This window comes from Pelecanus crispus, chromosome 2 (assembly GCF_030463565.1).
Source record: "Pelecanus crispus isolate bPelCri1 chromosome 2, bPelCri1.pri, whole genome shotgun sequence".
NCBI classification, from domain to species: Eukaryota; Metazoa; Chordata; class Aves; order Pelecaniformes; family Pelecanidae; genus Pelecanus; species Pelecanus crispus.
This window is the reverse complement of record NC_134644.1, coordinates 69151987-69169139: the sequence shown is the minus strand read 5'-3', so window position 1 is coordinate 69169139 and position 17153 is coordinate 69151987.

Sequence of the window (17153 nt, the reverse complement as noted above, 5' to 3'; positions counted from 1 at the left end):
TTTTAATATCTGTTTCAGATTTCACTGCTGTAAAATGAGGGGTTCATAATGCTTACCAATTTACATGGGATGGTGCGAGAACCTTAAAGAGAAAAAGTACCATGCATGTGAGCTCCACTTCTGCAAACGAATGCACTTTGGACTGGATGTTTTGTTAAAATATGAAGTATTTTGAAATGGGAATTGTGAGTAGTGAACAATGGCTCTGGTGGATGTTGCAGAATACAATCACAGAATAAATATTAGAAATTTCTTCATCTTGGTCAGCAGTCCAGGATGATTTGGGAGAATGGGAGTTTTCTAGGCTCTGCCTACTGAGTAGCATGCCAGCAAGCAGAAAGACTGGTAAGGTCTGTAAGCAGGTGCATTAGTGTTGCCTCTATAAAACTGCCAGCACATAACTACAGGTGTAAGCCTATTGCCTGTCATGCACTTACACTTTTAATGCTAAGTACGCCAGCAGAATACGTGCAAACAAATGGTCAGTATATGAAACCAAAGCCATTAGAAGTTAGCAAACACTCATCTAACCTTCAAATTAGGATCTAAAAGAAAAAGAAAAAAAAAAAAAGAACCAAAAGGTTTTGCTTGGTATCTTAAAAGGGCTACAAGAACCATACAGATCTCTTACCTACCTACCTACCTCAATTCTTTGCATGTCTGCATGTATACCCTGTGATTAACCAAGATAAAACCATTGTAAAAATATATATGCTTTGTTCCCTAATGCACATAGCAAATTAACAAGATTTTCATTTAAATAGATTTGTCTACTAATCAATCCACGCTTAGGAATGGGTTAGGGAATGACCTTTTTTTTTGTCTTACATTTGCCAAAATTGATCAAAAAGGTTCTCCAAAAGCTTTCAGATTTGGTAATTTGCTGACCAAAGATATGACATCTCTGGGGAATGTAGAAAGACATAAAGAATATGATCCTACAGTACTGAAAGAGGTGGTGACACCATCACCAGGGCAGTTGAAGTTTCCTGTCTGTGATAAACTGGGACAAGCTGGATTTTTTCTCTCTCTACTTCAAAATGGTGCATGCTTAGTTCTCTGCAAATTCTTAGAATTGCTGATTTTGATCAATCCTTCCCTAACAATACAATAAAATGAAACAAATTAAACCAAACATTATAAAGATGACTTATCATGCAAAACTGACAAAAGAAATAACATTTGGTGTTAACAGTTCAAGCTACTTTAAAGTGATAAATCAAAGAATGTGGCAGCAACTTTAAAAAAAAAAAAACAAATGCTAGGAAACACTGGAACACTTCTGGTAACATGTCTGCATATAGCCCCCTTGACTAAGTTTGTTTCCTCAATCCTCTTAAAACTCTATATTCTCAAGCTTCTTGGGGAAAGGAAAAAAAAATCTAACTCATAAACAAAACCCTAAACCTAGTATTTTCCATTTTGCAATGACTAATTTCTTTTTTTTTTGGAAAATTTTGTTTACATGTTTAAAGTTGAAAAAGTAGGCTAAACCCAGTTTCCCTGACATTCTGCTGTTGCATTAATAAGTCTTGGATAAGTTACACTACTATTTTAAAAAAAGAAGCATCAAGAAAACTGAAAATCAACAGTCAAAATGTTAGTGAGAAAGGATCAAAAAATCAATGATACTATATAAGGGTTCAGTACATATTACAATTGCTTAACACATAAAATAAGACTAGGGAAATCAAAAGCTATTGCAAGTTATCATGAAAGTGTCAGAATTTGACTTTTGATCTATATTATGTCCATGGATTTTAGTAAGGTATATTAAAATTCATTAAAAGTGATCTGTGGCATTTTCTTTTAAAAGGCTGATGAGACCTCTGGGATTCAAAGATACTATCGGTGTATCAATTTTATCAGTAATGGTCCAACAGACTTTGTACAACAACCTTTGACAGGACATAAATAAAGAGAAATGAATACAATTATCTCTGCTTCAGTTTTGCAAAGTGAGTAGAAGTAGTTAGTGCTAGTGAATCTATTTATAGCAAATAGTTTGATTAATTTAGCCTTCTAGCTTACTTATAAATTGTTCTCAGATGGACTTTCATATTTACATAATTGTTTCTTCTTCAAAATTGTTTAACAAAAACTGTTCTCTGATGTTCCTACCTATGGGGTTTTTGTGAACCACATTTATCAACTCTGTCTTGGTTACTACTTGCCACTGGATACTTTTGGATGTAATATGGGATTGGTCACATGGATTTCAGAAAGATTCTTTCCAAGTTTGCCCAATTTTTACTCATGTACTCTGCCGATTTTTCACACTCAGGAGAAATTCTTTGAAGAAATAATTGTTTGTACAAGTGTTCATGCAGAACAAAATTAAAGAGGTGGTGAATATTGATAGTAACAACTCTGTTTATTTTATTCAAACAATTGCCTGCAATTTTTGGTTTTTTTCACAATAGTCATTCAGCTACAGTAGACAGGAATATGGCACACTCCTTGTGTTGGCAAGACTGCAAGAATTGAGGGAAAGAAGCTTATCTGTCCCTAAAACATTTTAGGACCTTCAGCTAGTTTAAAGCTCAATCCAGGCAGGTGCACAATGCTTCCTATGAAATACTGAACACAACACTGTCACTGGCTTTCCTTTGAAGCTATGGGTACTCAGTGCCTTCCAGGAGATCCTTCATGGCAATTTGTTTTCTATTAACATTTACAAACACATCCTCATTGCAAGAATGTTGTCAGAATGTGAATGGCTTGTAAATACTTGTTGAAAGATATATGCTAACATGGAGGTTTCTGGGCCCACAGGAGTAGTGGCTTCTTAGCAATATACAGGATTAGACCCTAGCACCATTCATTTTCAGCCAAGGTTTACAAACACAGGTACAGTGAATGCATCCTCCATGAAGAGGATCAGAGAATTCCTTCACAGCTTTAATCCACAAACAACACTTTCAGAGACATTTGGAGGTGGGACACCAAGATCTGCACAGGAACTCCTCCCAAAATCAAAGGGATTTGTTTACGAGGTGGGAGGGTGTGCTATGGTCTCTGTTTTCTTATTATCAGTGTTTCCTATGGTGGCTTAATATATTTGAAGAGAAGCCTACCATCACTTTGTTTAGGATGAGGAAAGAAAAAAGTGATCCATGAACATTAGATATGTCATTGCTGAGAGACAGAGATGGAAAAAAAAATACTATAGAAACTGCTGGATAGTATATAAAGGTAAGCTTGTTTCTAATATTTTTGCATTAATAGAGCATATTCTTCAATATACCTATTGAACGAATTTAATTTCATTTGTAAAAATGTAGCTCTCCCTGAAATTGTCAGTGATATGATAAAGCTAATTAAGACATGCATGGTGTTAACAGTTTCATTAGAGGAGATAATATTGCACAAGAAAAATAAGAAATCATTATGATGAATGCCTCAACATTACATTACATGTTAATGAAGTGTAAATGATCTAATTATTTTTGAAAGAATACAGATTCGATTAAACTGTCGGAATTAAATTGGAAAGGACAGCCTATTGTACTTTTTATGTACAGACAAGTTAGCGTTAATTAGGCACAATCTACAGGAACAAATGAGGCACAACCCTCGGTGAACAATCATGTATCCATTGCTCAAGGCAGGTTTCATAAAGAAATATATTAGGGGAAAAATAGTAAGTCAATTAAATACAGTGCTTTAGCAGTGGGAGGGAAAATGAGCAAAATCTCTGTTCCCTCCCCCTACATTTTGAGTGTTTATAATGCAATCACTCTGCCAGTTCTGCTCCATCACTAATTTCATAAATACTAATTTTGCTGATGAGACATTTTGATTGGTTTGCCATCTACTTTCCACGAATTACTTTCTGGAGGCTGCATGGATTTTGGATGGAATTCTTTTTCTTTGGGCTCTGCTCTCTGCTCTGACCTAAGGTAAGATAAGAAAAAAATGAAGCTAGTAGGCCCTGTAGGCGAGGAAGAAGACATTACTCAACCACCATTTGACCTCACCTGGCTATTTCTAATGGAGGGATAGTTATCATGTGAAATTTAGCAATCCGAATATATTGTTTCTGGTTTTTTTTTCTCACATGGTTAACAGCCATTGGCAAAAAATTTAGGAAACTGTTGACCTCAGTTGTCACTCAGAGTCCAAATCAAACCTGATTTCACTTTCTTTAAGCTACTTGTCATTTTCTCCCCATTTCAAGAGCACCCTAAAGAACATCATGCCACTGCAAACATGGCGATAAAACGGTTTGAGGGAAAAAAGTTCTACTCAGTTCAAGCTAATTCAAGAGTCCTGGAGAATTCAGATATGCCAGTAAAGTTCCTGTATATCTGGGTTTTTCATTCCAATGACATTGAGCTTCCAGGTTTTCTAGCCTTGCACAATGAAGAAGGGGAGGCACACAAACCTACTCACTCTTCATCTAGTTAAGAGAGAACTGAAAAAAAAAAAAAAATCTGCTGATATTGTTGCCAGTCAACTACTTCCAAAATCTAGCTGACCCCCATAGAGCCTAAGGCTGTAAGGCAGAGCTGAACAAGTCCTTAGTGCATATAAACTAATGCTGCTGTATGTATTTTTACCAGTACAAGCTGTTTGTAGGACATTTGTAGCTTATCTCCTGAGACTTCCTCAGTGTGCAGGAAAGAAATCGCAACCCTTCCCATACTTTTCCCCACACACTCTGTCTTCTCCCCCTGCTTTTTTTTTAAATGAGCCCCTTTTTTCCCCACTTTCACAGAAAGTGTATCTTTCACTTTTTTTTTCTTTGCCAGAGAAAGCAATGTATGTCATTCTTTATCTGTTCTTTTTACTATATAGCCTTTTATTTAGATATACAACTTTTAATCCTTTAAAGGGTGGGGCCCAAGTCAGAAACCTGGTCATGCTTAGGTCTGAACTCACTTCACTAACCTTTGTACTCACCTTGCGGGGGAAAAAATGCAAAAGTAAGGCTAGTATGTGTGGTACTATCCATTGCTCTCTCACACATTTCCTACTTTGCCCTCCCAAATGAAGGTTTGAGGCATGCTAAATACCAGAAAATTCTACTGGTTTGGAAATTTTTGGTGGATTTCTCTTCCATGCCAGCTTATTTGCTCTGTTGTTGAACATATCATAGAATCATAGAATCATAGAATGCTTTGGGTTGGAAGGGACCTTTAGAGAACATCTAGCCCAACCCCCCTGCAGTGAGCAGGGACAGCTTTAACCAGATCAGGTTGCTCAGAGCCCCATCCAACCTGACCTTGAAGGTTTCTAGGGATGAGGCCTCCACTACCTCTCTGGGCAACCTGTTCCAGTGCTTCACCACCCTCATTGTAAACAATTTCTTTCTTATGTCTGGTCTAAATCTATTCTTCTTTAGTTTTAAATCCATTATTCCTTGTCCTGTCACAACAGGCCTTGTTAAAAAGATTGTCCCCATCCTTCCTATAGGCCCCCTTTAAGTAGTGGAAGGCCACAATAAGGTCTCCTCGCAGCCTTCTCTTCTCCAGGCTGAACAACCCCAACTCTCTCAGCCTGGCCTCATAGGAGAGGTGCTCCAGCCCTCAGATCACTTTTGTGGCCCTCCTCTGGACCTGCTGTAGCAGGTCCATGTCCTTCATGTGCTGAGGGCTCCAGAGCTGGATGCAGTACTCCAGATGAGGTCTTACCAGAGCAGAGTAGAGGGGCAGAATCACCTCCCTTGACCTGCTGGCCACTCTTCTTTTGATGCAGCCCAGGATACTGTTGGCTTTCTGGGCTGCAAGCGCACATTGCTGGCTCATGTCCAGCTTTTCACCTACCAAGTACCCCCAAGTCCTTCTCTGCAGCACTCCTCTCAATCTGTTCATCCCCCAGCCTGTATTGATATTGGGGGTTGCCCCATCCCAGGTGCAGGACCTTGCATTTAGCCTTGTTGAACCTCATGAGGTTCACACAGGCCCACCTCTCCAGCTTGTCCAGGTCCCTTTGGATGACATCTCATCCTTCTGGCATGTCAACCACACCACTCAGCTTGGTTTTGTCTGCAAACTTGCTGAGGGTGCACTCAATGCCACTGTCTATGTCATTGATGAAGATGTTAAATAGCATCAGTCCCAGTACGGACCCCTGAGGGACTCCACTTGTCACTGGTCATGTGGATGTTGAGCCATTGACCACTACCCTCTGGATGTGACCATCCAGCCAATTCCTTATCCATCGAACATTCCACCCATCACTTGCCAATGTGACGCCCATCTACAAGAAGGGCCGGAAGGAGGACCCGGGGAACTACAGGCCTGTCAGCCTGACCTCGGTGCCGGGAAAGATTATGGAGAGGTTCATACTGAGTGAACTCAACAGGCAAGTGCAGGTCAACCAGGGAATCAGACCCAGCCAGCATGGCTTCATGAAAGGCAGGTCCTGCTTGACCAACCTGATCTCCTTTTATGACCTGGTGACCCACCTCGTAGATGATGGAAAGGCTGTGGATGTCATTTACCTGGACTTTAGCAAAGCCTTTGACACAGTCTCCTATAATATTCTCCTTGGGAAGCTGGCAGCTCATGGCTTGGATATGCGTAGTCTTCGCTGGGTAAAAAACTGGTTGGGTGGCTGAGCCCAGAGGGTTGTGGTGAATGGAGTTAAGTCCAGTCGGCAGCCAGTCACGAGTGGTGTTCCCCAGGGCTCTGTTTTGGGGCCAGCCTTGTTTAACATCTTTATCAATGATCTGGATGAGGGGATTGAGTGCACCCTCAGTAAGTTTGCAGACGACACCAAGTTGGGTGGGAGTGTCGATCTGCTGGAGGGTAGGATGGACCTACAGAGGGACCTGGACAGGCTGGATCGATGGGCCGCGGCCAACTGTATGAGGTTCAACAAGGCCAAGTGCCGGGTCCTGCACTTGGGTCACAACAACCCCATGCAACACTACAGGCTTGGGGAAGAGTGGCTGGGAAGCTGCCTGGCTGAAAAGGACCTGGGGGTGTTGGTCGACAGCCGGCTGAACATGAGCCAGCAGTGTGCCCAGGTGGCCAAGAAGGCCAACAGTGTACTGGCTTGTGTCAGAAATAGTGTGGCCAGCAGGAGCAGGGAGGTGATTGTCCCCCTCTACTCAGTGCTGGTGAGGCCGCACCCGGAATACTGTGTCCAGTTTTGGGCCCCTCACTACAAGAAAGACATTGAGGTGCTGGAGCGCGTCCAGAGAAGGGCAACGAAGCTGGTGAAGGGTCTGGAGCAAAGGCCTTATGAGGAGCGTCTGAGGGAACTGGGGTTGTTTAGCCTGGAGAAGAGGAGGCTGAGGGGAGACCTTATTGCTCTCTACAAGTACCTGAAAGGAGGTTGTAGTGAGGTGGGTGTTGGTCTCTTCTCCCAAGTAGTTAGCAATAGGATGAGAAGAAATGGGCTCAAGCTGCGTCAGGGGAGGTTTAGATTGGATATTAGGAAAAATTTCTTCATGGAAAGGGTGGTCAAGCATTGGAACAGGCTGCTGAGAGAGGTGGTGGAGTCACCATCCCTGGAAGTGTTCAAAAAATGGATAGATGTGGCACTTTGGGACATGGTTTAGTCTAGTCCACCCTTAATTGGTTTAGTGTGGACCTGGTAGTGTAGGTTGATGGTTGGACTGGATGATCTTAAAGGTCTTTTCCAACCTAAACAATTTTATGATTCTATGATTCTATGTTGTGGGGGACTGTGTCGAACGCTTTACAGAAATCCAAGTAGATGACATCCATTGCTTTTCCCTTGTCCACTGATGCAGTCACTCCTTCATAGAAAGCCACTAGGTTGGTCAGGCAGGACTTGCCCTTGGTGAAGCCGTGCTCGCTGTCTCAAATCACCTCCCTGTCCTCCATGTGCTTGAGCATATCTTCTAGGAGGATCTGCTCCATGATCTTCCCAGGCACAGAGGTGAGGCTGACAGGTTGGTAGTTCCCAGGGTCCTCCTTTCTTCCCTTTTTAAAAATGGGCACAACATTCCCCTTTTTCCAGTCACCAGGGATTTCACCTGACTGCCATGACTTTTCAAATATCACGGAGAGTGGCTTGGCAACTACATCAGCCAATTCCCTCAGGACTCTGGGATGCATCTCATCAGGTCCCATAGACTTGTGTACATTGAGGTTCCTCAGGTGGTCTCAAACCTGATCTTCCCTTACAGTGGGAGGGGCTTTACCCCCCTGGTCCCCATCTTTCGGTCCATCGATTTGGGAGGGGTGAGGAGAGAGGTTGCCGGTGAAGACTGAGGCAAAGAAGTTGTTGAGTACCTCAGCCTTCTCCTCATCTATTGATACAAGTTCTCCTTTCTTGTTCATTGGGGGGGTACGCTTTCTTTAACCTTCCTTTTCTGGTTGATATGCCTGTAGAAGCCCTTCTTGTTATTCTTTATGTCCCTTGCCAAGTTCAGCTCCAGCTGTGCCTTGGCCTTTCTGACCTCCTCCCTACACAACCGGGCCATTTCCCTGTATTCCCCCCAGGACACCTGTCCCTGCTTCCACTGCCTATGCAGTTCCCTCTTACTCTTTAGTTTGACCAGCAGGTCTCGACTCAGCCATGCTGGTCTCTTCCCTTCCTTGCCTGATTTCTTACACTTGGGGACTGAGAGCTCTTGCACTCTGTGGAAGGTGTCCTTAAAGATCTACCAGCTCTGTTCCATTCCCCTGTCCCTGAGGACCGTCTCCCAGGGGGTCCTTCTGACTAACTCCTTGAAGAGCTGGAAGTTTGCTTTCCTAAAATTTAGGGTCCTGACTGCACTCCTCACTTTTCCCATGTCCCTCAGGAGTGTGAACTCCACCAACGCGTGATCACTGCAGCCCAAGCTGCCTCCAGTCTTGACATCACCGATGAGCTCAGTTGCATTGGTGACCATCAGATCCAGTATCGCGTCCCATCGGGTAGGGGTGTCTATTACCTGGCTTACGAAGTTGTCGTCTATGCATTCCAGGAATCTCCTGGATTGCCTACAGCTCACCGTGTTGCTTTTCCAGCAAATGTCGGGGTGGTTGAAGTCCCCCAGCAGGACAAGAGTCTGCAAGCGCGAAGCCTCCCGGAGCTGGAGGAAGAAGGCTTCGTCAGCAGGCTCCCCTTGATCAAGCGGCCTGTAGTAGACACCAACCACAAGGTTCCCTTTGTTGCCTCTGTCTCTGACTCTTACCCATAAGCTTCCAACCTGCTCGTGGCTATTCTTCAGGGACAGCTCTTCACACTGTATTGATTTCTTTACGTAGAGGGCAACGCCTCCACCCCTCCTTCCTCGCCTGTCCCTTCTGAACAGCCTGTAGCCATCGATAGCCACATTCTAGTCATGGGATTCATCCCACCAGGTTTTGGTTATGGCAATCAGGTTGTAGCTGTCTAGTAGCACAGCAGCTTCCAGCTCCTCCTGTTTGTTCCCCATGCTGCATGTGTTCATGTAGAGGCACACAGCTTACACAGCATCCTGCAACAAGGAGTTCCACAGCTTTACATTTTTTATACTACATTTTTTAAACTACATTTTTTATACTGTCAGAGGAATACACACACCCATGTACTATGCACTAGCAACTTGTTTGTGCCAAGGGTTATTAAAAATAATTTTACTCCCCAAAATTTATATAACACAAGTGAGATGATATGATTAATTACAAAATTATTCAGGAATTTTACTTATATATAAAAACCCTATTAAAAAGGAAAAGGATTTTTTATTCTTGTTCCTGATTTTTCAGTTGGATCTCACTGCTAAGAAAGGACCAGGTTGTTCATTTTGGCCATTTCCCAGCGCAGACTACCAGGAGAGCACTGGACAGCTGCTGAATAGCTGGAGCACATCCACCTATTTTGCCATACCTGAGAATACACATTTTATGAAAGCAAAGCATCATGAAGACCCAGGTGGATGACTCCCTGGCAGTTGTGTGGAAGAGTGACAAAGCACACTGATGTATGTGCATGAGAAGTCTTTCTGAACAGCTCAGATGTATCTCATGGCTCTGGCTCTGCTTGCTATGTCAAGGCTAGGCTCCTCAACCTGGGTAAATAGAGGCAGGACCAAACTTTGCAGAGTTAAAATACCACGGCATTACTGAGTTTTTCCATTTGTATTTAGTTATTCCATAAAATACTGTAACACCTAAAAGCATAATAATGGATAAAAACTACAGACTGCATAGCAGAAATCTTTGTTGGAACCCTCTGTACTAATATATATAATCTGTGCCATAAAATATAAAATCTGGTATTTTGCCAGTAGCTTGTAAAGTCATTGACAATTATTCTCTTGTTATCCCAAGTAGATTCATAGGATAATCAATTTCAGGTAATATTTATTAATCTTGTGTGCTATATATTCACAATTCAGCTTTTTCATATTTCTTTTGCCCATAATTATTTTTTCTGTCTGTTGTATATAACACAACAGAAAGCTGTTCACATGTCATAAAATTTGATATGTAATAGTTAACAACGATATTTTTCTTACAACTCCTGCTGAGTCCACCCAAATGCCAAATTATCCCCTTTTATTAATGGTGGAATGCAATAGCACTGCACAATTCAATCAGGGGTTCACTTCCAGAATGCAATACCTCAGGAAGGACTAACAACATCAATGCAATTGGTGGGAAAAAAGCCACAAAAAAAATGGTCAAATCCTGGGTTCAATATAAACAGCAGGCAAATCAGCCTTCCTCACACCAGTCCTGAGACAACAAAAGGGTCACAGAATTATGCCTAGTGTTAGCAGGTAGATGGATTTTATCCAGTGTTTTCTTTCTACAAGCTATCATTCAGGATTGCACAGAGCTGAGGAGGTACCTCTGTACCAGAATGATATGGTACTGCAGGTGACTACCCACAGCACCTGCCTTTCAGGCATGGCATCATCCAGTGTCACATGTCGCCATGCAACCATGAAGGTTGATAACAAAAGAAGTTTGACTCTTTGTACCCATTACTCTGATAGAAATCTGTTTCACAGCCTCACTCCTCTGATGGCTATCCCACCTGCTGATTTCTGTTGTAAATGTATTCATAGGCGGGATATGCCCACTGGTTCTGTGTCAACATTGTCCTTAAGCTTAAAGAACTGTTCCCCTGCTAGTGTTTACCTTTCTGATCCATTTACAGAGGCAATAATTTCCCTGCTCAGCTTTGTTTTGCCTGGCTAAACATAGTTGTCTATTTTAGTTGCTTTCCAAAAGTAGGAATCTCTTAGTGACATGATGATCCTTCCCTGCGCATCTTCTAGGTTGAGCTCATTTGTTTTAGACAGGGATGACCACAACTGAACACAGTATTCTTGGCGAAGTGTTGCCAATACAATAATAACAACTTTTAATAATGTTTCTAGAAACACATTTATTAACTTTGATTTTCCATTAATCTTTCTCATGTCCATGAAAGCCCATCAAGTGTTTACCTGATTCCTGCCCCATCCATCCTTGGATTCCGCCGTGAAGGTCTAGATGCTGTAAATTGCATCACTCTTTTGTATATCTTAGCCTAAGTGATTGCTGAGTGACACTGAGTAGAAGGGAAATACAAAATCTGTGCAGAAGAATAGGATAGTTTATAGTCCAGAGGTTTTCGATTAAGGAAGATAAGTTAAATCCAGTATTACTTTAGCTCTTCCTTCATTTCTAATGGTCCTAATCATTGCAGTTGCTCTTTGGATCCTATGTAAAAAGCATTTTTTCTGCAAAATACTATGCAGTGGCACATTTATTACCATAAAAATAGGGTTGCAAACAATTGAGAATTGTTTGAAGACAACTTGGAGGCAGTCATGGATAACTTCAACATGGAGTTCTCAAAAAAGTTAGAAGGTTTGACCAAGCTCTTCAAGGTGCTGCAAAACATTAGTGCCTAAAACAATGCACTTAAGGAGTGAAAAAGAATGCCTCTCAGACAAAGAAATGCAAATTTGTGTAAGTGTAAATTTCACAGAGGATAGTATAGAGTTTTCTTTGTATGTACCAGATATCAGCTGCAAGTAGGATGAAGGATAAGATGGAGAAATTTCCTATTCTTGTTTAGAAAGATCCAAGTACAGGTTCTGTAATTTCAACATTGTACTAACATTGTCAATTTTGCAATTTCAATTTGGTAGATTTGTTTTTTAAACTGTCACTCTAAATATTTGATCCTAACTCTTTTTCTTTTATCGTGTACCAAGCTGGCAATGGTAATCAAATTTATTGTCATAGTCATTTGAAATATAATATGGGCTAACTGACCCAAAAGAGTAAATTAAATTTTTCAGAATGATTTTATTAATCCAACACATTCATTCATTCCCTGGATGAAACATAATATGCTAACAAAACATTTATTGCATAAATATGATCTTAGAGATCCTTTCCAATCTTAATGATTCCTAGTTTTTACTTTCATTAAAAATAATCCAGCCACCAAGCCAGGAAACACAAAATTGCTACTCTACCTTTAATTGGTTTAGTGGTGGACTTGGTAATGTTAGGTTAATGGTTGGACTGGATGATCTTAAAGGTCTTTTCCAACCTAAACAATTCTATTAACAAATAAAATACTAAAGAAGCATTACTCAAAACTACTCACAATATCAGGATTCATCCAACAGCTTTTAACAACATTTTAAAATTTGATACAAATAATTTAGCTAATTAATATAACCCAACTTTTTCAAGTTTTCTGGGAGAGTATCATATATCTGGGAGGACAGAAAATAATTTGTGTCTAATTCACACTTGGAACCTTGGTGCCTTAGTGTTCTAATACATCATAGGAGAAAAGGTATTTTTTAGCTAGGTCACTATTTGTTTATTTCCATGGACAAATTCAGTATTTATCCCTCTATTCCCCCCTCTAGCACAGGGGAAGTGCATGGTTTGGGACCACACCGTACCTTAGACATTATGCACATTGAAATCAAGAATATAACATTTTACATGTAATACTGTAAAAAAAAATCTAGCAACAAATCTGTCAACAATGTATATCGCTATTCAAATGGAGCTGTGAAAAGTTCTACATATTAGTTTTGTGCTACTAACAGAAACTTCTGATAATTTAAGGTAGGAAATCTAACAGTCTTCTTTCATATACATGCAAGCAATGCTACTAGATTTCAAATGAATAATTTGGAGCTACTAAAGAGAGAACATATTATTTTTACATCTTCTAGATATGAATAGTCATCATGCAGTGCCACATTTTTGAAGGGACCGAAACAGTCTAATCTCTCAGTATATTTAGGTTTATTGCTGAATTTGGCCTGTTTAATAGCAATAAAAATTGCAGGATTGGATATACAAGTTTTCACACCTGTTTAAGCAATAACTCATTGTATGAAATCAGGTCCTGCTAGGAACCCTCATCTATTTTTTAGGATAGTATGATTAATTTAATAAGAGTACTCTGATTGCCAAGGTGATTTGAGGCTTCTCCATTGTCTGAGAAGTGTTTTACTGGAAGATTGTACATACAACAGCCAAAAGCCATATTTTCTTGAAAAAGCATGAGCTATCTTTAAAGCAGACTTAAAGAACCTACTGAGTAGAATCTGAAGGGAACTGCAATAAATATGTATCTTTTGCTTGCAAACATTTATACAGGCATCAGGTTTCTTCATCCAGAGTAACTTTTTTGCATCACTTCTTTATTGTAACACTTCCTATTAATGAAACATGGAATCCATAAGCACCACTGAATGTGATACAGAAGCATCAGCCACTTAATGAATTGTAATGTATTTGATTAAACCATATGAGTAATTTGCGTGTAGTAGGAAGTAATGACCATCCCATTTGATATGCATTAGTGTTCCAGTTTCTCTTCTCTGCCTCTATTTTCTCTGCAGTAACAGCATAGCCACATTTTGCAGGAAACCAACTTGCTTTCCTCCCACATTTGTCAAAAGAACCGAACTCCTGCGGGCCCTTTGCTAGAATGGACAATTTCAGGAGCTATAGTGACAATGAATAAAGAGGTCAAAGTACTTGACTGGATTTATGGTACATTAAGAGACTGCTGCAGCCATGGTGGTGGAATTAGGGCAGCCATTTAACTCAGCTACAGGGACCAAGATCCCAAGGTGAACATTCTGTGGTGAGTTGCAAAGTGTCTACAAAATATCTCTACAGTCCACATGCTGTAATCTTTCTCAGCTTAGAGCCTTCTAATGGGGTTCATAGTAAAACTCTAATAAGGTGATGGCCCTATATGGTACGTACCTTGAATCCCTTGAGAGCTTTTTACTTATCTGTAAGACATTCCTGCAAGTTTAATTTTGAAAACCTCCATTGCGGTAATGATTCCCCATGAACTATGATGCTATTGTATATACTCTGTAAGCTTTTAATATAGCAGTCTCCACCTAAATAGATTTTCTCAATGGAAAACAGATTTATTTTTAACTTTATGACTTCTTATACTGTAATTTGATAACTATAATGCCAATAGGTTAATCATATTGATGAAGTACCCAGAGAGACTGTATTTAACACCGCTTACCCTGTGGAAAAGTAACCTGATTTACTGGAAACCTTTTCACCTTTAGTGGCAGGGGAATAACTGCTAGTTTGGCCCTGTGTTCAAACATATAATTCCATAGGCTGGCATGTAACCCAAAGGCAATATTACCACTGAAGGATTGATCTGAATTAACAAGCTTTAAAAAGGGGGAGGGGGGAGAGAAGACAGAGGAGGAAAGGGGGGAGAGACAAAGAGAGAGTGCTATCACAGGCTAGTGCATACTTGGTATCTTTCTCTCTGTATACAGTTCTCTTTCAGATTCTTGTTCAGGCAAATTATTTCTTTTATGGAATCAAGATAATTGTTAGCTCCTTTGTAAATTTTCTGAAGTCACATGGTGGATATTAGCAGAGATTTTTTTTTTTTTAAAGCCCTGCACAAAATGAATGAAATCTTACTCAGTGCATATATGTAGACTAACAATTTCCTTAAGGAAAATAAAGGATCACTAGTAAACTTTCTTCTGAAACATACAGCTGCAAGCAATTTGTTCTATACTTATGCTGTTTATCTGGAGATTTTGCAGAGGTCAAACAGAATGCATCAGTCCACCACTCTCTATGAATGTACTCCCTTGCAGCAGAAATCATCCTAAAGTCAGCACTGCTCCTTCCATGCTCACCAAAAGACATGATTACAGGAGCTGGAATAGCAGTAAAATACCAGTCATTAGATTATAGGGTTACCAGTGACTGAAAGGTTGGTGTGGAGTGTCTTCCTCCTGGAAGGAAACCATACTTCAAAAATTATTTACTCTTCATTACCTAAGACACACTTTCTCTGGGAGACAGGCCACCCTTGTAATACAGCATATACCACAGAATCTTCAGGCATCAGCAAAATACTTACTCTGTCAAATAATATTAAATAACCTGGAGTGAAATCATGAGTATACCCGAGACAAAGAAGCAAATTATTTTTTCTAATAAGGCACTTAATTACTTTAAAAATTGTTCTTAAACTGTTTTCACATCTCATATCTGTCCTTTGCTGAGAAAATGAAAATCAACACAAATAATCGTAAGAGAGCAGACAACATGGAAATTCCTCTTCAGAGGTGTAGCAGACATTTCCTATTTTGTAGGACACATCAGCTGGTAATGGTGGGAGTGTAGGTAGTGCAATATCTGGAGCGCGTACATGTAGCAAGTGACACTGCTGGTTACTCAGCACTGCAGGGCTGAGGTGTGGTCCGAGATCCTCGGAAGTAATTAATAATATATATGCCTTGTACCATGCTGCTTACCACAAGTTGTATTGTTTTAGTCTGAGGTTTACTAAGGATTCAGAGGAGGGGCAACCTGGACCGGAGAATGGTAGGAATATAAGTAGTTAACTTTTTTGAGCAGGTAGGCAAGCAGCCGTTTATAGTGCTGACGGATGGCTAAATGCCATAGCACCACTCTTGATTTATTTGCTTTTCTTATGCAGCCTTGAATTTCAGAGGGAGACAAGAGGCTTAATTTAGCTAAAGGAAGAGCACATTTGGGACTTCTGTAGCTCAGTTGTTTCCTCAGTCTGCAGAAAAAGGCAGAGGAGCTGTGGGGGGCAGCATTGTCAAGTGCACCCACCAGTGCTATCAGTGCAATTTTTATTTCAGTGTAATTGAAAGAAGACAGTTATGACTCATTCAGTTAAATATAAGATACGGAAAGGGCAACATAAATATATGGAAATAATAATGGTGTTTTGAGTTTCATATGAAAGAAGGGAGCTGATCTATTGCAAATTCTTATGATAAGAATCATAAATTTTGCAATACTTGGCATTCCTTCAGTAGCCTCAGTTATGGAAGTAATGCAAAACCATAGCAGACGTTCTATTTTTTTTTTTCATCTTTAGTAGCTTTGCAGATTTGTTATGGATGCACTTGGAAAATATGAGCCCTGCAGAAGGCAAATAATAGAATAAAGAAGGAAATGTATTAATTCTCCCAGTTCTATTATTTTTACTTCAGCCTCAGAATTTTGAAAAGCCTTGTGAATGTTTGGGTGTGGGCAGATATTCTGTAGATAAAGAAAACAAGACACAGGTACATGTAACACCACTGAAACAAAAAACGATTATTGAATATGACAAAGCATGTGAGGTAAGTGTTAGGCCTGGAGACCCTGGTCAAGTATTTGCTATCCACTGTACCAAACACTGTATTTTCATGGAAAAAAACCCATTGCCTCCAAGGGTTTACCATCTAAATGTATAACAAGATCCTAATAGGTTGATGTAGAAGCACAAAGTAATACTGAGGTAGTCATGGACAGCATAAGCAACTATGGTCCAGTATGACTATCAGGCACTTCATTCTTAGGGTACTGGAATTTCACTCTGAGTTACACCAGCTTTTTTTATATCACAGTCCCTCTTTCCTAACTCCTGTTGGATTATTCGATAAAAAACTCCAATACTAGCTGTACTTTAGGGGAAAAAAACATGGGTGTTTGTAAAATATGATTGGGAATGGATTTTCATACCTCTAGCTCGCACTGAGTTGAATCCTTCATCAGAAGCTAATTTAGAGAAGTGAGGACTATACATGTCCAGGGGTGCCCTCAGCAGGCACCTATACCTGATAATTAGTAGCAACAAAACCCAGCATGTTACTTACATAATGGATTAAGGCTTTCTTTTTCTAAACTAGCCTAAAATCCACAAATTTTCTTTTTTTTTTTTTTAATGAATCATTTGATAGGGTAAAATTCAATATAGATTTCTCA